Genomic DNA, 24,138 nt, shown 5'->3' on the forward strand with positions numbered 1-24,138 from the left:
TCAGAGGATGGATAATTAGCAGTCTGGGAAGTCAGTAAGTAGGAGGACGTTTTCTTCTATCAATGTACTGCTTGTTTGTTTGTGACTTTTTTTGCAAAACTCTTTTTATTGAGGTTTTTAAATGTACAGCATGATTTGGTAGCATCATATCAACACACTGTGAGAAGTTGGCCTGGTATATGATGTTCACTATTCTAGTGAGACACCATGCACCAGTCAGAACAACCCTTATTGATGGTAGGTTGTAAAGTCAACCTTATAGAAAGCTATCCTAGTGGTAGCTGTGGAGAGCAGCCTTCAGACGAAGACTTAGAGGTGAGTTAAGCAAGTTGTTTTACCATTTATAATCTCTTGAGTACCAAATGTAAGCACACCACACAAGGTATATATCAAATATATATGTATTTAATCTAAACACAACCCTCTGCACTCTTTATGAGGTCAGAGGTAAAAGTAAAATACAAGGAACTTGATTAGCATACGATAAGCTGCACAGTATAAGTTTTGCCCTAGGGGCCTTACAAACCATATACTAAAATAGTGGGAAAAGAACCATGTGTGGAATAGAAAGCAGGCCTAGGGCCTGTGGAATCGCTGGGGCTTCAAGAAACAACCAAAGGTTAGGATGTAGGAGGCCCACGGGAGACGAGTGCAGTGTCTAAACACAGCCGCGGGTTACCATTGGCTTTCTTTGGAGAACGAACAAAGTACAGTTTTATAGATTAAGGGCACAAGGAGGTTAACTACAATGGAGCCCTTTTAGACTAGGACGCTTGGAGAGTCAATACCCACGGGAGCACCGGAGTACTCGTGTTACCTCACCCAGGGAAGCCGGGTGCATAGGTGTCTTTTAGTGTCGGGTTTCGTCGTCGATTCCAATGGAGAGCTGCGAAGAAATGCTGCAGGCGACCAGAGGAAAAGTGTCCGGGTGGATCCAAGGGTGGATCAAAGATCTGAAGAACCTGAAAGCAGAAGGGACAGAGTCTGAGTCATTTGCCAGTGACCAGGATGGTGACAGGAAGATGCCAGGCGATGTCGGGTGATTTCAGGAAAAGAAGTGAAGTTTGTCTCTTCAGCCACGTGGTCCAGGAGGCGTCGGCAATGACCAGGAGTGGGATTAGAGCTGTCCCAGGAAGGATCTAGTTGACTGCGGTGTCGGTATCCAGATTGGACCCAATAAGCCTTGGCAAACGCAATACACGCAGGATGTCAAGATTGGCTTTGGTGCAGACCAGCAAGGTCTGGGGAACTTCTCCTTTGCAGGGAAGTTGGAGAAAGCATGGAAAAACCAGGATTGCAAAGTAAATCAAAGGAAAGTCATTGTGGGGGCTCACTAGCCAATGGACTAGGAACCGCAAAGATGCGCCAAGCTGAAATGCACAAAGCGGGCCCACGGGACACTCATGGAGTGTGAGACTCTGAGCTTTGGTGCAAATGGTGCTCAGGCTTGGGGCTTCAAGCATCCCAATGCACAACTTTGGGATACCTCGGGAAGTAGGTGCAGTTTGCAAAATGCAGGATGTCCAGGAGTTCCGGTCCCCCGTCTCTCGTGTCCGCTACGGGTCTCAGCTTTGCTGGGAGCTCGGGTCAGTGCCAGAGATGTCTGGAAGTCTGTGTCCTGTGTCGCAGATTCTTCGGGATCCGGCGGGAGCCTGGAAAATGCAGACTGGCTAAGATGCAGTTGGTGCCTGTTTTAACAGGGTGGTCACTCCTTGACCACAAGGGAGATTTCTTCCGTCTTCCAGTCGATATGGAATGTCGAAGGTCCAAGATATATGTTGCAGAGTTTTGTTCGGGGTAATCTGAAGTCCTAGTGACTGAAGTTCTATACTTATAGAAAGTTTAGGGGTTGGATTAACTCTAAGGTCCCACCTATGGGTGGACCAGGGGAGGGGGTGGTTACACCCCTTCCCCTTTGTCTAGTTTTGCACCAGAGCTAGGACTGAGCGCCCCAGCAACTGGTTTGAACTGGGAAATGTATGGAGCACCGTGTGTGCCCCAGGCAGTGTCTGAAAAGCATTCACTGAATGCAACCCACCCTGCCCCAATACACTAAAGCCTGTCTGGGGAGGTGCCAGCACCTCCCTGGACAGGAAACCTATTGTCCAGGCCGCCCCTGCCGGAGTTTAGTCCAGCAGCAGGAGGGCAGACTCTTATCTGTAGCAGCAGCTTCCATTTAGTGATGCTAGGGCTCTGTTTAACTTTAACCGGGTAAACCAGTAACTACATGTCTTCTCCCTCTAGAACGGTGGGATGCTACGCCCGCCGCCAGAGCTGGCGGGGGGGGGGGTAGTATTCCAAAGTGTTTGACACCTTACATGACATGTTTTGATAAAGTCAAAGCAAAGTTAGCATTACCCCGCGAGGATTATAATGCACTTAAGAGTATATGGTATGGCTATATCATAGAACAGCTATAAGGAGATGGTTCCGACAGCTGCAGAGGGGCTCCACTCATGCTAGAGCCCCCTCTCACACAAAACCAAGCACTCTGCCTCCAGGATTGTCAAGTCCTGCCATAGGAGTGACTTATAGTTTAACATGTGTCCATATATATATATGTGTATAGGTATACTATATCCCAGTAAGGGGTGATTACACCACCTTACCCAGGCTGCAGGTGCAGACCTGTGGTGTCAGTTTGGAAGGCTAACCAGGGGTGGCACAATACATGCTGCAGCTCCTGGTAGGCCTAGGGTGCACCTGTGCCCTGGGTACCTAGGGTACACTATACAGGGGCTCACAGGGGTGACCCATTAACCAATCTGGTATGTACCTAAAGTACATGGTATCAATTTAGAGAGAGTACAGCTAGGCTGTGGGCCTGATCAGCAGGACCACAGCCATACTAAAGTCGAAAAACAAGTGAAGCACAGCAAAAAGTGGGGGTAACCATAGGAAGCAGACCCTACTCTCCTACACATACCATGGATATCAGGGTTATCATTAAACAATATATGCATATCAAACTGAAATTTAATTCGTCACAGGATACCGAGTGGGAACGAAGTGTGGGTGAAGCTACAGGGGAACCTCCACTTGCGAAGAAGGATGTGAGCTAATCATGCAGTTTGAGCTAGATGTTTAATCGGGCGTGGTGTTCCCCCGTGTCGATGGTAAGTATGGACACCTCAAAAACAGTAACTTGTGGGGAGGGTAAGGGAACTGGGGATCAGTATGTCTGGGGAGGAATGGCAACGTCAGGGGGGCATCTGAGTATGTAGCATAATAAGGGGCATGACCTCTGAAGGGGTGGCAGAAATGGCGGCATCAGGGATCATGTACTAGGGGGATGATGGTCGACTTACTCAACAAGTGTGGGGGAGCATCAGGTGCGCCCTGCATGACCCTCGTAGGGAAAGTCCCAGCAGGGTTGCTCAGGGTCATAGTAGGGGTGTCGGCCGCATGCATCTCCACACAGAATTGTGCTAGCACGGTGTCCCAGGCTTCAGCTATGGGCCATCAACAGAGGCAGCGGGCACCTCAAAATTTGGATTCATGCTCTCAGCATCACCCCACCATAGAAGGGCGTTTTGTTACTCAATTGGGGGTGGCAGTGGTATGCCCTCCAGTGTAGGGTAAGGCTCTCTTGACCAGAAGCAGGGCCAAGTTATCATGGCGGACCCAAACTATGTGTTTTGGCTTCCTTTCATGGATACCTAGAGCTGTCGCCTCCCAGAAATGTAGGTATGTGAGCTCAGTGAATCATGCATTCATGGAAATAAATTGAGACGAGTAAGGTGCATGTGCCCACTCTGCATGATGCAGTGGCCGCCCTATGTCATCTCCCCAACTTTGCCGGAGGGAAGCCAGGGATACCCCGGTATGTTCTCTAAAGGATTTGTACATTCAGGTAATCAGGTGCTGCCCAGTGACAATAGTGGACAGCGTGTGGACCACTACATGAATAGGGGGCTCTTCATCGACCTTATGCCACAACCCGCGGCACATTGCCAATACCTGGCCATGTAGTAAGAACTGACATGGGGAAATACCATGATGCAGTCGGTCAAATGATAACAAATGTTGATCCTGGAATAGGTGTCGGAAGCTGGGTCTGTATATGCTATACCAAAATGAGGTATAGTGTGGACAGAGTCCAGTGGAACCCCAAAGGTAGGTAGAGGTAAAAGTAGATAGCACCGTACTCTATCTGTGGTTGTGTGGGCGAGCAGTAAGTCTTCATCAGAGGGTAGTGGTAAGCATGTGTTGTACACACTCAGGCAAGACATTTTGTCACACACTCAAAGACTGAACTCAGACCAATTTGATGTATAAAAATATTATTTACTCATATTTATTTTCTAGAACCAAGGAAGCCTGGCACAGGTATGTGTAAATGGTATTTTTCAAGGCAGCTTGAACAATACAAGCACGTTGAATGAAAATGACTTTGTTACAGGTTTGTAAATACTTAGAACACAGTGGAATTTACTGTTACATTACTTTTGATTACTTTTCAGATTACTTTATGGACTACTTTTTCTACTCAGTGTGAAATGCCTAAATATCACACTGGAACATTTCCTAGAGAAAAGGAAAGTAAAGCAGTGTTTAGATATTTGCAGTTGTTCAAGTTCTCATACAAAACCAACTCCACACTTGGAACAATTTTCACAAGAAAGAAGTCGATGCAGGCCTATGGGAGGAAATTAAGTTTTCGGATTCAAGGTAAGAACTTGGGTTTGGGAGTTGGTTTTCTGGTCTTAGATGTAAGACAAATAAGAGGTGGCTCAACTGTCCTAGGGCACCGAGCACATTTACAGTGAAAAAAACACACTCCCCTAGGGGTTTTGCTTGTGCACAAATGTTCTAGCCCTTACATCCGTCCAATAAACGTTTACTCTCACACCCAAGCATTGGAGTAGTAATACCACTAAAGGATGGCCCACTAAATTTAAAAAGTAGTCAGAAGGAAATCCCTTGGATTTAGATATAGCGCGTGAAAAACTATAATTTTATTAAAAATTTCAAATTTCAGTTTAAAAAAATCAAGAGGAACTTTCCTCACCTCCACTCCCTTCTCATAAGACCAGCGTCTCTCTAGAATTGTGACAACCACCTGCGATGACTGTTTGGTAAAAAGTGTTGCCAGGTAGTGAAGACAGTGTGCAGATAATCGGAGACCCTCTTATGTCTAGTCTTCCTGCTGCAACTCGTCCGCCACTTGGAGGTCAGATCAAGGTGTGCGCTCTCAATTAGAGCCGTATGTCATGAAGGTTTCTCAGTGTCAAAAACACTTCTTGTGTCACAATACTATAGAGACCCTGGTCTTATGAGAAGGGAGTGGAGGTAAACCCACCCGGCAGCTTGAAGAAATAGGAAAGTTGAGATTTTCAACGCTTGAGGCACGATTATCTAAGGACTTGGCCTATGGGAACAGCACAGTGCTGGTTTTAGAACAATCCTATGGGTTTTTAATGAAGTTGTGTGAGAGTAAAAACGGATAGCTGTCTGCTGGTCTTTCTGACCACTCGATGGAGGAGTAAATCCCGTTATTTGCAGAGTCCTGAAGAAGGTGGTCGTATATTTTCTTTGTGTACCACCGAAACGCATCGACGCTGTATTAAATAAGGAATCCAACAAGGAGTACACATAAGGATAGGAGCTGGGCTCTTACCTGGTTTTTAACCCTGAGTAACATTGTTGGACCTTCAGAGACAACATAATTTCTCTCTGTTATAGGGTTTCCTCATGTATAATGAATTTAATGTGTCTATGATTTGTTGATGTATTTTTATGTTATTTACTTTCGCATTGAACACTTATGCTTAAGTTTTTAATTGTGTAATTAGGAATTGAATGAACTTTGACTTGAGTGTGAGGAACATTCCTTTTGATTTTTTAAAACTGAAATTTGAAATTTTTAATAAAATTATAGTTTTCCACGCTCTATATCTGAATCCAAGGGATTTCTTTCTGACTACTTTTTAAATTTAGTGGGCCATCCTTTAGTGGTATTACTACTCCAATGCTTGGGTGTGAGAGTGAACGTGAGATGTTTATTGGACGGATGTAAGGGCTAGAACATTTGTGCACAAACAAAACTCCTAGGGGAGTGTGTTTTTTTCTGGTCTTAGAATCAGTGTTCCCCAAGGGATGCACTCTCAAAGCACCCTCAGCGGCACTAGGGAAGCGGGGTGTGGAGTGCTGAGGCCCAATGTTATCCAATAGGGCATAGGGGGCCTCTGGTTGGTGGCTGCTCACGAGCAGGCCACAAGGTTGTGGGAGCAAAGCTCCCAGTGTTAGGCTCAGAGCAAAATGGGATCCAAATGAGCACCCAAAGTACACCTGCACCGGCGCAGGGGGGCTGGGTGCAGGGTGCTGTTTTGGCATTGGGTGCCTTGTTGATTTCAATGGGGATTGTCCGGTTGCATCAAAGACAGCAGGCTCGGGGACGAAGATCTTCTGGAGGTGACCACAGGTTGGAGAGGTAAGTCGAGATGCCTGGGGGTTCTGTGACACTGTTGGTTGGGACACAGAAGGCTGTGGGACGTCAGTTGCAGGGGGGTGTCTTTAAGGCGTCGGGTTTTCTTACCAGCTCCGGTTGGAGGGATCCTCCAGAAAGGGGTTGCAGACGTCGATTGGTTAGTCGAGGCAGGTCAGAGATCACCAGATCTCAGGTCAGGATCGCTGGGGAGACCTCCTTGTGGTGTTGGACCACTCGAACTTGGTGCATGGGCGTCGAGTGCAGAGTGGTGCGATCTCACAGATTTGTCCGGAGCCAGAGTCTGTGTGTGAGCAAATCCGGTGCTTACGGGCGACAAAGTCTTGGGCTTGCACGGCAGGGCAGGTCCTTCGGGTTCTTGAGCCTGCTGGCTGGAGGACACACTGGGATCTCGCATCTGCAGGCTCGAGGTGGGGACCGGCCGGTAGGGCTGGTGCCATGTTAGTGGGCGTCCTCCTCTTCTTAGCTTCAGCACGGCTGTTCGGTCCTTCTTCTTTTCATCTTGGTTGTTTCTTGTCTGAGGAGACAAGGTTCAGGGTTGCCCCTAAATAATAGATTTAGGGGTGTTACAGGTAAGTAAAGGTCAGCACCAATTGGTCCCTTCCTTGGGGTGGGTACACCACCTATTATGCCACCCTCCAGTGGGAGGGTGCATATGCCTCTCTCTGGTTGGCTGGGTCCCCCATCAGCAAGATTGCGGGGGCTGAGAGTTGTGCTTCACCTCGCTTCCCCCACCCGAGGGGTGGGGTTGGCAAAGGTGGGCACACCACCCTTACTCACTTGTTTTTCCCATCGATTCTACCTTCCAAAGTGGGGGTCAAAACCGTTGGAGGGCAGTTACTGGAAGCAGCAAATGGCTGGGGTAGCTTACAAAGGCAGAACGCCTTTGAAGCTTCCCCTTCGTGGATCTTGCCCATTCTGGGGGAGGAGGCTTGGCACCTCGTCCCAGGATGTGCATTGTTGTAGTTCCCCGAGAGCAGTAGGCTCTTGACCCAGGGGTCCAGAAACATGTCTGGTGGTGGCAAATGGACAGGAGCCAATCAGCCAGGACACTAGAGTTAGATCGTTTTTCAGGGGGCATCTCTAAGATGCCCTCTGATTGCATTTTTCATTAAATCCACACTGGCATCAGTGTGGGTTAAATGTGCTGAGAAGTTTGATACCAAACCTCCCAGTTTTCAGTAAAGCCAGTAAAGCCATTACGGTGCTGTGGAGTTTGTAATGACAAACTCCCCGCACAATATACTCTTAATGGCATTGCTCCACTTACAATTTCTAAGGATTGGTGTAGACATTGCAGAGGTACAGGGCTCATGCCCCTGTAACCTCACCACTGGTAAAGTGCATCCAGCTAGAGGGGTGGCTGACCTATGCCAGGGCAGAGGGTTGTAGGCATGACAAACAGGGATGTGTGCCTTGTTGACTCTTACCTTGTGCTGCACTAAAACACGCAGCCTGCACTGGCAGTGTGTGTGTGTAAAGGTACAGGGCCTCTAGGGTGGCACAACAAGTGCTGCAACCCTTAGAGTCCTTCCCTGGTGACACTGTCCTTTGTACCTATGGTACCATTTACAAGGGACTGACATGTGGCCAAAGAGTTCCAATTGGGTTTTATCTTAATGCAGTTTTTAGGCAAAGAACATAGGCCCTGGGTACTTGTTTGGCAGGAACCCAGGGAACACTCAGTCAAAGTGCGTCAGCAGTTTGGCAAAAAGTAGGGGGCAACCTTGCAAAAAAGAGGGTCTCGCCGTGTCTCGATCGACCTATCGTGGCATTGGGTCAGGTCTTCTGATGTAAACGTCCCTGGAAAGAGGGGGAGTCCTTAGAGGAAATCTAGGGGTCATAGGGTAGGATGTGGTGCGTCAAATGGACCAGCCATGTCAGGCAATTATGGCATATGCCCATGAGCAGTATCCAGGAGATATGAAGCTTAACTGAGAAGAGTAAGAGTGGATGAAGGACGGCCTCCGGCAGGGGACCGTCCGCCATGGTAGTTTCATGTTGTTTTTCTCTGGCTAAAGAGAGTATATTCCTAGGCAAAGAACAATTTCGCTAATATCGACTTAATCATACAGCACAGATGTATAAAAATTCTTGGTGTGACAAACATGAATTACACACATATATATATATATATACATATATATATCAATTTTTATTTTCAATTAAACAAGATTTGACAATATAAAACCAATTTTTAAAAAGGACCTCAAATTATTGACACCCTTATTTTCATTTTATAGACTCTCACCCCTACTGGGATTCCCCATCGATCGTCTGAAGGCGAATGGCAAGAGGTTTGATTGCCATGGCAAATGAAATGGGAGAGAGGGGACAATCCTGGTGGGTACCCCTGCTTATTTGGAAGGGGACGGAGTGTAGGCATCCGATAAGCACTCTGGATTCAGGGCTAGTCTAGAGAAGTTTTATATCTGCAAGCAGCCGGTTTCCTATGCCAACCTTCTTTAGGGTCTGGAATAGGTATTCACAGTATAGCATATCCAATGCCTTCTCCAAGTCAAGGATCAGGGCTGTGGCATGAGGGAACTGCAAGGACACCCGATCCATCACATGGAAGACGGGACAAATATTGTTAGAGGTGTTACTGCTGGGGACAAAGCATTTTCATCCGGGTGTACAAAGGTGGGCAACACTTGGATGTAGAGGTCCGTGAGAATTTTCCCTAAGATCTTATAATCAGCTCCTAGGATTGTCATAGTGTAGTAGAATGATTACTGTGTAGGGTCTCACCCTTATTTTACTAGGGAGGTTATGAGAGATTCCCTCAGAGCAGGGGGCAGTGTTCCCAGTTTGAGTGCCACGCTGTACATGACCATAAGATTCAGAGCTAGGTGAGTTGAAAAACGGTCAAAGTACTCGACAGGCAAGCCGTTCATGCCCGGTGATTTGTCATGGGGGTAATCGTGGATGGCTTTCTTCACCTCGGTCTCCGAGACAGAAGCATCAAGTTCCTCTCGCTATAGCACCATTTTACTGAAAAGGGGAATACCAGCCAGAAATGCGCTGGCTGGTGCCTAGCAGTCCATTGGACTTGAATGGTACAGAGTTGAACAAAAGGTATGGAAGGCTTAGAGAATATGGAGCTGTGTTTGGAGGGGAGAGTGTGAGCTGTGAGAAACTCCTTGATGGAAGGCGCTGCGACCTCTTGCTGACTAGCCATGCCAAGAGACGGCCCGGTTTATGTAAATGTAAATCCATGACCCATGTTGGGATTGGGGCAGGTGGTGCTCTACAGTCCATATCAATTATGTGTGCTGCATGATCAGACATTATACGTCCCAAATAATTGGAATATTTGAGCGGTGGGAGGATAGCCGAGGAGCAGACATAAAAGTTAGAGGGGGCCGTGTAGGGTGAGTATAGTTGGAGGGTAGGGTGGTGGGCCCTACATTTGTTTGTCAGTGACCAATGTTAGGCCCAGTGTGAAAAGTTTGGGGAATGGACGTGAGTGGCACCTGAGGGAGAGGCAGGTGGGATCTACCCAGATGGACGTCTAGTACACTATTATTGTCTCCACCCAAGATCCGGGGGATGTCGGGCCACTCCATAAAAACGTTGTACAATGTGGCCCAGAGCACAGCCTGGTCTGTATTAGGGTCGAATATGCTGCCAAGAGTACATGGATTCTATCAAGGAGTTCCTCCGCAAAGGCGTACCTGTCCTCACTATCCACAAATGTATGAAGTGGTTGGAATATTATACCAGGAAGAATCCAAATGAAGGCCCCACAAACATATGTGGAGTAAGTTGTGCCATAGATCGTTCTCCACTAGGTGCTGCAGTTCTGCGCTTGTAATGTGGGTCTCCTGTAGGAAACATGCATGCACATGTAGTCGGTTCAAATAGGAGTATATGGAATAGTGGCGGCATGCTGTGTGCATGCTCCTGATATTCGTGGTTAGAAACCGTGTTTGTGGGCGGTGTGTCAACTAATGGTAGTAGGTAGATGTCACAATGTAGGTGGGTGGCCTTCTTTGAATAGCTGCTCTTCCCGTGGAAGGTGCCTGTATATATGGTGTAGCTCTCGCATTGAATGGGAAATAACTGTGGGAACAATATGGTAAGTGCAGATTGTGACGTTAGTTAATGGTTGGTGTGATTTAAGTAAATCGTATTTGGAGAAGATAATTGCGTTTTTGAGGATTTGTGTCAGGTTGCAGTGTATTTCCTGAAAAACTGACTTATGGTAGCCACTAAGAGGAATGAACAGAGGCTGGTATTTATTTTTCTCTACCCACTGTTTTAAATGCTGGTTACCAGCCACTGGATGAGCCTGAATGTGAAACAGGCCTTCTTTAGGGAACAGCACAGGTCGAGGTCAGGTTCAATGGCTACACTCTGTGCTCATAAATACCTTAATCAGCAGGGTCAGGCTTTAGGCTAGGAGGGGTATGGAACAGATAATGGGGCCTGACAGCATCAAGCAAATTTGTGCCTCCCTGTGCTTTTCAGGGAACAGGTGGGAAGGTGGTCCGAGAGCACACACCGGCTTCAAAAGAAGTTACCCAGCGAATACAGTGACTTTTTCAGCCTCATGGAAACCCAAAGGTAAACGCTTTATCTATGAAAGTGGTGGCTACATTGGCATACTAGGCTCAGACCTAGGGAACCCATTGTTTGACAAGTTGTAGTCCTCTTGAGAAGTTGTGGGGCCGTAGAGCTGCATACAGGATGGTGCTGAAAGCAGGAGGTGGTCGCTGAAAGGCTTTAGTGAGTTCTTAGCTGGTGTCTGATTGTGAGAGACCTGTCATTTGTGTGGATTTCAAAGGGAATAAGGTGGGGTCATATTAGAGACAGTTATTAGGTACAGAATCTAGTGGGGAGAAAGTGTTTCTGACAAAGAGCCTATTCTTCATGATACAACATGTTCGCTAGTCTTCAGGATCAATTAGATGAGAATGTGTTGTGCTCAGCTGTATATGGCGTAAAAAGAGAGACACCGGACTTCAGGGAACATCATAAACCTTTTGAAAAATCAGGAAACAAGAGGATGCTCCTTCAAAGAAGGAAGGTGCAAAGTGATGCTTGGTAGCGTGTCAGCCAGCATGAAAAATTGATCTCACTGGAAAAGAGACCTCGGTGAACAATCAGGAAGAAAACGTGGTGAAAAGGTAGGCTTCTCCACCTCCAGCTCGAATCACCATCAAGAATCAACACAAGTGATCTTGCATAAACAATGGATAGCAGACTTGGGGGCATATGTACAAGCCCCTATCCCCACGGGAACGTCACTTTTTGAGACGTTCCCGTTGCGATAGGGGCTTTGCCTTATGTACAAGGCATTCCACCACTGTGATCAAGGCAGCATTAAGCCACTTGATGTGGCTTAGCGCTGCCTTGTACATAAGGCACACTCTCACGCCATGGTTAGCGTGAAAGGGGCGTGCAGTGGGTGTTGCGGTGGGCGTTCCACTGCAACACCCATTGTATTTGACGCTGCCCCCTATGTACAAGGGTGGTGTACATAGGACACAGCACCAATATTAAGACCAGGAAAACCCTGTTGCACACATGTAAAAAAAAATTGCTATGGTTTGTTTATGTACATAAACAAACCTTTAAAAAAATGCAATTCTGTCACTTACATGTGTGCTGCCTAACGCAGCACACATGCAAGTGACAGAATTGCATTTTAAGATTGTTTATGTGCAGGAAGGTACACCTTTCTACACATTAACAATGTTCTCCTGCATGCAGACACCCTTGCACGCTGGTGCAAGGATGCCTGCATTGGGGCTAAGCTGTTAAACTTAGCGCCATCACAGGGAGAAACGCAAGGCTGCACCACATTCTTGTAAATATGGTGCAGCCTTGCGTTTCCGAAGTGGTGGAGCGTGTCCTTAAGCCAAGGAAGCTAACGACACGCTCCGCCACTTCATTGTAGATATCTCCCTTGATTTACTCAAATAGAGAACAACTCATTAAATGTGGCATAAGTATAGAAAATCTAGAGGCGTCACAATGTCCAACCCCAGGGCTCATTCATGACACTTTACCATTGCTGCAGTTAGGCACCAGGCATTGACCTTCCTAAAATATTATCCGCAAGAGGGGCATCTGGCAGCTTATTCACGCCTTGCACGCCTATACAAGGTAAATGGAACATTGGTTTTCAGAGGACCGTTTTCTGCTGAACAGTTCTACAACCAATTATCTGTTATAGGCAGAACACCATCCAATTTGGATCCTGCAACGTTGTAGGCGCAGGCGTAGCTTCGGGGGTGGCAGTGAGTTTCTGGTGGTGTGAAGGAGTGCTGAGAATTGTGGTATGTGGGTGGTTTTGCCTCTGACAGATAATTGGTTGTAGAACTGTTCAGCATTTGATTTCATCAGGAATTTTCACATACACACAGACAAAAACACACCCTCTCCCTTTCTGTTTTGAAAGTCCTCAAAAATGTTGGTTATTTTACAAAATGTGTTTTCTTGCACTTGGTACTCCTTCCAACCCGCATTCCTTTCCCTTTTCACTGTCCCTTAGGCCCTCTTATGCACTCTGCTTGTCGGATAATGTATTCTAAAATTATCTGAGAGAGTGGTTGTTGGAAACTCTGAAGCTCACACCCACCAATCTTACTGACCGAGCTACTCCCCTGGTTGTAGGACTTCGGATGTTGATGAATAGGAGCACAGCCCTAAAACCAGGGCTCAAGTCGGAGTACCAGGTGGATGGACGGCGTCCCCCCACTTATGTTACTGGGAGGTCGATAACTGGAGCAAATGGAGCCACACATTCACACTTTGGCCTCTCTGGGGCGAGATCGGAGCTCATTCAGAACGCTGCACACGCGCTGGGTTCTCTGATGCAACCGTATATAAGGGGTGAGCGAGGGGAGGCAATGAGTCTGATGGTGCAAGCCACCTTTCGTGACGTCAATTCCTGTTGTGACGTCAGCGTCCCCCCACTTCTTTTCTTAGGACTTGTGCCCTTCCTAAAACTCATCAAAGGCCACAACTTCTTCACAATAGGCACACACCATGAGAAGAGAGCGCACTTCGACATGGAGTGCTAATATAGTCCATCCAATTGCATTTAACACTTCCAAGGACCTGACATAAACCTACCAAAAATAACTTCGCAAGCCACCATAACGTCTGGCTTTCCCCTCGTTATGACACTTAAAGAGAGAACTCAACAGCCTGAGGAACCAAGCAGCCCAAAACAACATCAACTTTAACTCTCTAGAAAGATTCCGATCGAGCAAAAATGTCTATGAAAACAACTGTGGGAAACTAAGTGAGTACGAAAGGACAAATAATGGTTAACTTTACTTGAATCTGTAAATGAAATTAATCCAGGAAATTATTGGCCTATATTAACTTTATGAACACAGTAAAAACAACTAAATAACGTAACAGCATAAAAGCCACACCCTGCCAATCACATGATTCTTTTTTATACTGCCCATTCCAGCAACAAACAACTGGCAACTGTTGGCAAAAAGACAATATCTACCAATCACCGGTGCCCTGGTGCTCAAGACACAGTACCCATGCCAATCGGAAAGCCAGAGCAAACGGAGCTCCCGGACTAAACAGATTGCCAGCAAAATAGCATAAACCAGATAACTACTGGGTGGGCTGGCTTTATCCTCTCTTCAATGCCTGCTACACCCGGCTGTTGAACTTTCAAAGTGGTCAGGTGTAAGACTAAATCCGAATTTGCAGGTGAGAGTCTAGCGAGCGAGCACAACTGTCCCAAGGGGGCACAGAGGGTTCAACTACTAGGAATTTTATTTAAAAAATGATCAAAAGATGCATCTATGCCACAACAGATCTCAGATGTTATTTTAAGGTTCTGCAGCAAATCTCTTAAGTCTTCCTAAAATACGTTTCCGTGACTTCAGTCTCACTGAGACGGTTGAAAAAGCCGCTCACCCCCCAAAATCTAGGATACTGATACAAGTTTCAAAGAGGGCGAGAGAAAAAAATATGTGTTTCTGTTCAATTTCACACCAGCACATTTGCATTTTTGGGTGGCGGAGCAAACTAATTTTGGCTTAGAGAAGTGAAAAAGGTAACAGGTGAAGGGGGGGGGGGGGAGGGGGGCGGTCACTAAGTTTTACTGTTATGTCCTAATAAGATAGAGTGTGCGATATAATTTCGTTTGTCACCATCGTGAAAATCAGTGGCTTAAAACGTGCACGTTTGATCATGGAAAGCAAAACAAGCACATATGTAACTCATATGATACCACACATCCCATGCCAATAATAATAAACTTACTTGTACAGGCACATAGCATCCCGTTACAGCTAAACAACTTCCACGGAAGCAGGCAGTCAGTTAACTCATAAAAGCGGTGAAACACACATTGCAATGTCTTAATGAATATGCAAGTAAGGCTTTTAGTGGTTTGCAAACACCCTAACCTCAGAATCCTGATGCGTGCACGTATTTTTTGCCACTTTTCTTGTTTGGGTCAGTGCTTTACACATAATGCTGATTGATCTTAGCTGTGGTGCCTCTTCAGGTGTAAGTAGTCTAACCCAAAATAAAAAAGGCATTTTACCCTACTTTTGTTAACATACCATTGGTAGATATGAACTGGAATTTCTCCCATGGTAACTCCATGCTGTTTAGTTCATACTGCCCTCACCCTCCCACCACCACGTCCTCCTCTTTCTATTCCCCAATGGTCAGCAACCCAGGCATCCCTGGAGCCTGCCTCATGCTGTGTCTGCCCTACTGACACCCAGCACTAAATGTAAAATTGAACAAATAAGGCATCACATTTCAACGTTCAGAAAGGATTATCAGGGATTTAAGCACAACACTGCCCATTTTTTTTTTTTTTTTTGCCATTTAATATTTGCACGATGTTTTAAATGAGTATTGATGCTGATATTTTTTCTAAAGTCACATTTTTGTAAGATTTTAATTAATCAAACAAATAAACTTAAACTGAAACTGAGGGGTCACATATGCAGTCAAGCAGATGCAGCGTCCTGTCACCATATGAAGCCTCAGCTGTACGCTAGACCTTCCTCGTGTGAAAATAAAGAGTGCTGAAAAGCAAATCGAGGTGCATCTGCTGTGACTCATTGTTTTTTGCATATTTTACCAGTGTTTAAGTAGGGCTTGCTCCAACGCTAACTGTGCTTCATAGCAGTGTATGGAAATCTTTGTATTATTATGACATGCAGGCTTATTGGGCTCAGATAGGTGGAAAGCTAAGGCATTTATAGACTGAATTCATGCTTTCCACCTGTAACTTGCACAATGTGCTCTCTAGCAGATGCTTCAAAACGTTGGCCTCTGATGACATATTAATTACTAACAACATGCGGTTTTCTAACGGAGCTATCGGGCATTCCGGTATTCCAGCCGTTAACTACAAACTAATAGGAGGACAGGAACACAGTTACACACTGCTATTCAATGGTATGGCTTGCTGAGAGATGAAACAGGCACATGCATTTTGAACACTTTATTCCTACATTTTAATTTTCCTTACCGGCGATGCAAGGAATCATGGTGCAGAGTCTTTCTTTCAACTTTAGCCCGCCTTTGTTTCATTGGTCACAAGGCAGGGTAGGGTGGGGCTAACAGTGAGGCTTGCTAAACTGTGATTGATGTGTAGCCCTGGCCCCTTCAGAGCTGACGCAGACAGCACCCAGTGCTAACTTTTTGCGGCAGGGGAGGTCCTTCAGCAAGATTTACAATGGCTTTGCAGAGCTGGTGATGTCACGGGCCTCAGGGCTGTGAGCTCGTCAGCCCTGCAAATCTCGGATTGCTGGTGCATGCTCAGAGTACATGATTTGTGCCTGCCATAAACCTGACTTGCGAACGCTGCCTGAAGGCACCAGATGGTCCTAGGCAGTTTACTGGCACAAATACGTTTTTACTATTAATTGTACAATAAAAAGCAGAACTAGGGGGCAGTAAAAAGACGAGGGCGTTGCCCCTCCGCCCATATAAAAGAACCATCACTGACCACAAGACTGATTCCATCATGTTGCCAGGATCAATTTTGTGCCTCTTGAACAGAAACGACAAACACACAAACAAGGCAACATTTTAGAATGATCGCCCTCTTGGGTACAGAGGCATAGCAATATGCAATTCAGTATCTGTTCTCTTTTAAAGATACTGAAATTGCAATTTGTGCTGCAAAAGGGGGAAGGGCCCCGGGCCTTGACGGGATACCCTCTGATGTTTTTAAAAATAACATGGATCGGTGGGTTAGGTATATTTATCTCCTGGGTAATTCTATCGCAAAAGGAGCTGAAGTCCCAGAAGGATGGAGGGGGGCAATCATTATACCCATCTATAAAAAGGGGGACAGGTCCCTACCGGCCAACTATAGGCCGATAAGCCTAATTGCCACCATTCAGAAAGTGGTGGGGAGAATGGTGGTAAACAAGCTGATGGATTGGGTTGAAGAGAAAAGTGCATTGTCCCCTTACCAGGCGGGTTTTAGGCGGGCCACAAGTACGGTTGACCAGGTGTTTCGGTTCACCTTACTTCAATGGGGGACAGTGGTCCTTGGCGAGGGCAGCCTGTACGTCGCCTTTGTCGACTTGCGGGCTGCCTTCGACCTGGTCCCAAGGGGTAAGCTTTGGGCAGTGTTGAGTGATATTGGTCTCCCAGCTGACCTACTTACCTTAATTATGAGACTGCATGAGGCAAATTTTGCCAGGGTTCAATGGGGCACGAATGGTGAATCCTCCGCCGACTTCCCTGTCGAGCGCGGCGTTCGCCAGGGATGTGCAATGGCACCTTTGCTCTTTTCGTTATTTATTAACGGTATTGTGGCTAGGATGTTGGAGGCCAGTGTTGATGCACCTTCGCTGGCGGGCATCAGGGTTCCTATCCTGATGTTCGCCGACGATACATTGATTCTCTCAAAAACACCGGGTGGTCTGCAGCGTGCCCTCCATATTTTTGACCATTTTTGTGGGGAACACGGTTTGGAAGTTAATGTGGGAAAAACTAAGTTGATGACTTTCTCGCCTAAGCGGAAAGCCTGCCCAAAAATACTTCTAAATAATTGCGAGTTAGAGACGGTCAGTGTATTTACTTATCTCGGGGTTCAGATCGCCAATAATTTAAAATGGTCGCACCATATTGAAAAGGCGGTCCTGAAACATCAACAGATCGCGGGAGCATTAAGGGTAGAACATAAGAAATCAAAATCCAAACCTATCAAACCAGCCCTGGCGGTTTATGACGCAAAGGCCATTGGGTCAGCTCTGTATGGGGCGGAACTATGGGGCTTCGACAAGGTTCTCCCCCTACAGATATCGGAGAATAGGTTTATCAGGGGTATTACGGGACTTCCCCAGAGTACCCCATTAATCCCGCTTGGTCTTGATCTTGGAAGAAGATCAGTCAGTGACCGAGTAAGACTGCGCCCAATTCTTTATTGGCGACGCCTTTGGACTACCCCAGAGATTAGGCACTATGCCGACGGATTCCTTGCTATAATTAAAGCAGATGTTTTCCACAAAATAATTTGGCTCAAGCATCTCAGGGCTGCTCTAGGAGATCTCGGCCTTTCCCAACTTTGGAATAATCCCTCCGGGGAAATTTTCCCTAGTAAAAATACCATAAAAAATTTGTATTGGGATAAGATCGATGGCAACCTCTGGAGCGGAACAAGATCTGACACGATGGGGGGGCGCTTCTTGGAAATTAAACAAAGTCCTTTCCTAGAATTATATTGGGACAGTATTACCGTCCCTGGAGACAGGAAGCTAATGTTCCAGCTAAGATCAGGTTCCCTCCCCCTGAGATCTTTGACGGGTAGGTGGAGGAGCACAACCAAGTCGTGTTGCCCGGCGTGTGGTGCAGCGAAGGAAAGTATAGCCCACTTCTTATTCCTTTGTAAAGCATATGCAACTCCTCGAAGACTTTGGCTAGTCCCTGTTTGTAGGAACTTAGGGATATCCAGTGGTGTTGAGGCGCTAAGAATTATTTGCACTTCCTCTGACTTGCCAATTATATTGGGAACAGCGAAATACTTGGGGTGGGCATGGTCCATTAGACGGAGGGCTGTCTCATTTAATGAATACTGATTTTTTGAACTAATGTGTTATTGACTGTTGTTATCTTTCTCTTGTTAAAGCTTGCACAACGTTTTTTTATTATCATTGATTGTATTGATTGTAAAATGGTTAATTTTCTGTTTTGTATTTCCCTTTTTTTTCCATTTTAATTGTATGTTGTGCTTTTATGAGTATATTGCTCGAATAAAGCTTTGAAATCGAAATCGAGTATTGATGCTGATATTTTTTCTAAAGTCACATTTTTGTAAGATTTTAATTAATCAAACAAATAAACTTAAACTGAAACTGAGGGGTCACATATGCAGTCAAGCAGATGCAGCGTCCTGTCTCCATATGAAGCCTCAGCTGTACGCTAGACCTTCCTCGTGTGAAAATAAAGAGTGCTGAAAAGCAAATCGAGGTGCATCTGCTGTGACTCATTGTTTTTTGCATATTTTACCAGTGTTTAAGTAGGGCTTGCTCCAACGCTAACTGTGCTTCATAGCAGTGTATGGAAATCTTTGTATTATTATGACATTCAGGCTTATTGGGCTCAGATAGGTGGAAAGCTAAGGCATTTATAGACTGAATTCATGCTTTCCACCTGTAACTTGCACAATGTGCTCTCTAGCAGATGCTTCAAAACGTTGGCCTCTGATGACATATTAATTACTAACAACATGCGGTTTTCAAACGGAGCTATCGGGCATCGCGGTATTCCAGCCGTTAACTACAAACTAATAGGAGGACAGGAACACAGTTACACACTGCTATTCAATGGTATGGCTTGCTGAGAGATGAAACAGGCACATGCATTTTGAACACTTTATTCCTACATTTTAATTTTCCTTACCGGCGATGCAAGGAATCATGGTGCAGAGTCTTTCTTTCAACTTTAGCCCGCCTTTGTTTCATTGGTCACAAGGCAGGGTAGGGTGGGGCTAACAGTAAGGCTTGCTAAACTGTGATTGATGTGTAGCCCTGGCCCCTTCAGAGCTGACGCAGACAGCGCCCAGTGCTAACTTTTTGCGGCAGGGGAGGTCCTTCAGCAAGATTTACAATGGCTTTGCAGAGCTGGTGATGTCACGGGCCTCAGGGCTGTGAGCTCGTCAGCCCTGCAAATCTCGGATTGCTGGTGCATGCTCAGAGTACATGATTTGTGCCTGCCATAAACCTGACTTGCGAACGCTGCCTGAAGGCACCAGATGGTCCTAGGCAGTTTACTGGCACAAATACGTTTTTACTATTAATTGTACAATAAAAAGCAGAACTAGGGGGCAGTAAAAAGACGAGGGCGTTGCCCCTCCGCCCATATAAAAGAACCATCACTGACCACAAGACTGATTCCATCATGTTGCCAGGATCAATTTTGTGCCTCTTGAACAGAAACGACAAACACACAAACAAGGCAACATTTTAGAATGATCGCCCTCTTGGGTACAGAGGCATAGTAATATGCCAGACTACAATTAAAAGACCTTAAAAACTGGGCTGATCTATTGGAATCAAACTACCATGACACTCCGGACAACATGATCCCTCTATCAATGTTAGCCATCTTGCACAAGTCCTTTTCCAACCCAGATCTCTTTGTGTGCTTCATCGATGTCCGCACAGCCTTTGATACAATGACTATAATAAACTTTGGCTCCAACTCATAGACTAGGGCATCAGTAAGACCCTGCTGAGGGCCACCCAGGCTCCCTACACCAAAACCTAGGTCTAGGTAAAAGTGGGGGAGAGCTCAACATTGACCAGCACGAGTCCCACCACCAGAGGCTTCAAACAAGGCAGTGTTCTTGCCCGCTTCTTTTTAATCTTTATGTGGCCGACCTTACCATTAATCTGTGTAATAATCGAGCATGCCTGGCTAAACTCGGGGATAAACCAATCCAACTTTTATGAGTGTGGAGAATACAGTAATATTAGATCAGCAAAGCATTGGCCTGCAGCACACCTTTAACCATTTCGACCTATACTGCGTGAACAATCAACCCACAATAAATTATGACAAGTCAAACGTTCCATAAATGTGAAATAGAATGCGCAGGAAAAACAGCTGGAATATTAATATTATTTCAGACATAATCAGGCCAGCAGTCCCCCTACAAGTACCTAGGGAACTGGTTTAATATCAATGGCTCATTTCAAAGGCAAAAAGAAGAAATAAAATCAAAAGAAACCAACATGTTGTATGCCTTTCAGAAGATGGTCTACGATTTAACTAGTCCTTCTCTAAAACCCTTGTTTTACATAATTCAAGACAGGTTCATGCCTTCATGGCTTTGAAGTGTTCCATTTTTATCTAATTAAACTGGACAGCACCCAACGCATTCTGTTTACACTGTTATTCTTTAGCTACCACTACCCAACCATGAATACAGCTAGAATTTATTCTAATGGATCAGTCGATCTCCCAGTCGGTCAACATGTGTGCTTCTGACAAAATTACAAGAGGGCTATATAGTGTTAATTGAGATCCCGCTAGTGGGATGAGCTAAGGCCCTGCAATCAGTTTTTAAAAACGCACTGTGAGGCTTTGACAAAAACAAACCCATATTTACATACGAAGAAGAAGTGGGATAAGACTTCACCCAGGTCACACTTCATACTGCTCGTAAGAAAGCAATACCATCTTTGTTGTTTTATCATTGATAACTCATCCTGATGCGCTCTAAACCATATCAAACCAAACCATATAACATAACATAACATAACATAACATCTTACTAATGCCTTACGTTCAAGGTCTCTACAACTCTACTTGACGGAGGCAACCTCATTTCAATGCAAACTGGAAATGGCAAGAGCAAGATTTGGCCTAATCGAATAGCTGCATGGGAGAAGAAGGGTGTGACCACAGTGGTCATGTTTTTTACGAATGGTACCTTGATGAACCACAATACATTTGTGAGAGAACAGAGGGTGCCGAATATATTAGTTCTGCTCCATGCAAATATCACTTGCTATATCCCCTCAGCAGCCTCGCCTGACCCCAGCACCTCCGTGAGCCTCCTGGTCCCTGGTTCGACTCTGCAGCCCGCGCCGCGTCACTGCTTCTGCCTTAGCACTCGGGGTGGTTGCTCCTTGTAGCCTTGACCCCTCTGTGTGTCCCCTTCCCTTCAGTACCAATTTCTCCATTGTGGTACTGTGTAAACCTTCCAGGCTTCCTCGCTGTTTTCCCGCTTTTTTTTCAGCCGCTGCTGCCCTCGCCCACCGATCCAGCCCGCTCCCGCCCTCTCACTACTCCCGCCCCCACCCCTACTTATGGCGAGCGCTGCGGAGGAACGAGTGTGAAGCCTTCACCCTCGGTCAAAGGTCAGCACTCCAGCCCCCCTCAGCAGCCTCGCCTGACCCCAGCACCTCCGTGAGCCTCCTGGTCCCTGGTTCGACTCTGCAGCCCACTCCGCGGTGCTGCTTCTGCCTTAGCACTTGGGGTGGTTGCTCCCTGTAGCCGCGACCCCTCTGTGTGTCCCCTTCCCTTATGTACCCCGTTTCTCCATTGCAGCATTGTGTAACCCTTCCAGGCTTCCTCGCTGTTTTCTTGCTGTTTTTTCTGTCGCAGCTGCCCTCGCGGCCCCGCCCACCGATCCAGCCCGCTCCCGCCTCCTCACTGCTCCTGCCCCCAACCCTACTTATGGCGACCGCTGCGCAGGCATGCCGATGGTGCGCCAGAGGCGTGCCAGAAGCAAGCCCGTCTGCACCCGTCCGCGCCTGGACCGCGCCCAGCGCCAGAACCCCTGGACCCTGCGAACGCCACAACGCCAGACGCCAATATGACGCCAGCACCCCACATGCACTTAATGCCGGCAGAGACAACACCTGCTTCCAGGCCACCCCAAATCGCACCCACTGACCCTTCTCCTGCCGCACCTGCCACTTCACCTGCGACAGAGCCACCAAACCACCAAGGACCGGACCCAACCACCTCCGCTGCATAGTCCTCAACACACGCTCCGCATGCAAACACGCCGTCGAGCTCTGGGACCTACACGACACCTCCGCCCCTGATGTCGCCTTCCTGACCGAAACCTGGTGGAAGGACTCCTCGGCACTCGACATCGCCATAGCCATCCCGGGCGGCTACAAGATCACCCGCAGGGACCGTGCCAACGGTATCGGAGGAGGTATAGCCATCCTCCACAAGTCCACCCTCAAGGTCTCCACCCACGCAGACGACACCCTCAAGACCGCCGAACACCTGCACTTCCATTTCCACACCGACCCCAACACCACCCTCAGAGGAACACTCGTCTACAGACCCCCCGGACCCCGGGCACCGTTCAGTGACTCCATCGCCGACCTCGCCAGCACCCACGCACTCGCCTCCACGGACTACATCCTCCTCGGGGACCTGAACTTCCACCTCGAGAACAACAACGACGCCAACTCCGCCACCCTGATCGACAATCTCGCCAACCTCGGCCTCAAACAACTCGTCACTGCACCCACCCACGCCGCAGGCCACACCCTGGACCCCATCTTCTCCACTAGCACCCACGTCGCCTTCAACCACACCACGGAACCCCACTGGACCGACCACCACTGCATCCACTTCACCTACAAGAAACCAACCCCACTCCACCACACCGAACAGCTACCCCGCCAGCTACCCCGCCACTGCTGGAGTAAAGTCACCGAAGATCAACTGACCACCACCCTCGCCCAGAACCCACCAACTGACCCCACCAACCCAGACACCCGCAACCTCAGACAGTGGATCGATGACTGTGCCAACACCCTCGCACCACTCAAGAAACTCTCCATCAACCACACCAGCAAGAAAGCCACCTGGTTCACCGACGACCTCCAGACCGCCAAACGCGCCTGCTGGAAACTGAAGAAGAAATGGCTCCAGGAACGCACACCAGACAGCCACGCAGCCCACAAGGATGCCATCCGCAAACATCACCACCTCATCAGACTTGCCAAGAGATCGTCCTTCAAAAACCGCCTGGATAACAATGCACACGACAGCAAAGAGCTCTTCAGCATTGTAAAGGAACTCTCCAACCCCAGCGCCAACGCCAATGACATCCCGCCTGTGAGAAGTTGGCCTGATATATGATGTTTCCAATTCTGGAACCACCTTGTATCAGTCCAAACAACCCTTATGGTGTCTGGTTGTAAGTCAACCTTATTAGACAAGCTATCCTAGGGGTAGCATGGACTAAGCAGCCTAAAGGCTTAACTTAAGAGGTCGTGTTAAGCGAGCTGTTTTACCACATACAATCCTGTAATATCAAATGAAAGGACACCACACAAGTATATATTATAAAAATATATGTATTTATTACTAAAAACAATCCCCAGTATTCTTTATGAATAAAGGGGCACAAGCGTTAAATCAAAAGCACAGTATAACATACAAAGTTGCACAATTTTGGATGAGGCCAAGGGGCCACTCAAACCATATACTAAAAAAATGGTATAAGAAAGACCATTCGATCAGTGGTTAGGCCTAGGGCCTAGGGAATCGCTGGGAGCAGTCGGGACAAGCAATGCTGAAGTCGGGAAAAGCCCGCGGGATTCGGGTGCAGTGCAGAAAGTGCACGCATGCATCAATGTTAACCAATGGTGCGTAAAAGTTACAAAGTTAGAGTTTAAGGACACTTCCGCTGAACCTAGAGGAACAAAACTTAAGACACAGACCCTAGAGGTGTGTACCAATGTGGGAAC

The 24,138-nt window shown here is 46.9% G+C and overlaps 1 protein-coding gene across 3 annotated transcripts in view; it reads right to left on the reverse strand.

The window, feature by feature from the left end:
* The window catches only part of LOC144827426 (uncharacterized), a 399,780-nt gene that overhangs the window by 6,167 nt on the left and 369,475 nt on the right, over positions 1-24,138 (reverse strand). The window lies entirely within an intron of this gene.

The sequence above is a fragment of the Lissotriton helveticus genome, chromosome 4_1 (genome assembly GCF_964261635.1).
Source record: "Lissotriton helveticus chromosome 4_1, aLisHel1.1, whole genome shotgun sequence".
NCBI classification, from domain to species: Eukaryota; Metazoa; Chordata; class Amphibia; order Caudata; family Salamandridae; genus Lissotriton; species Lissotriton helveticus.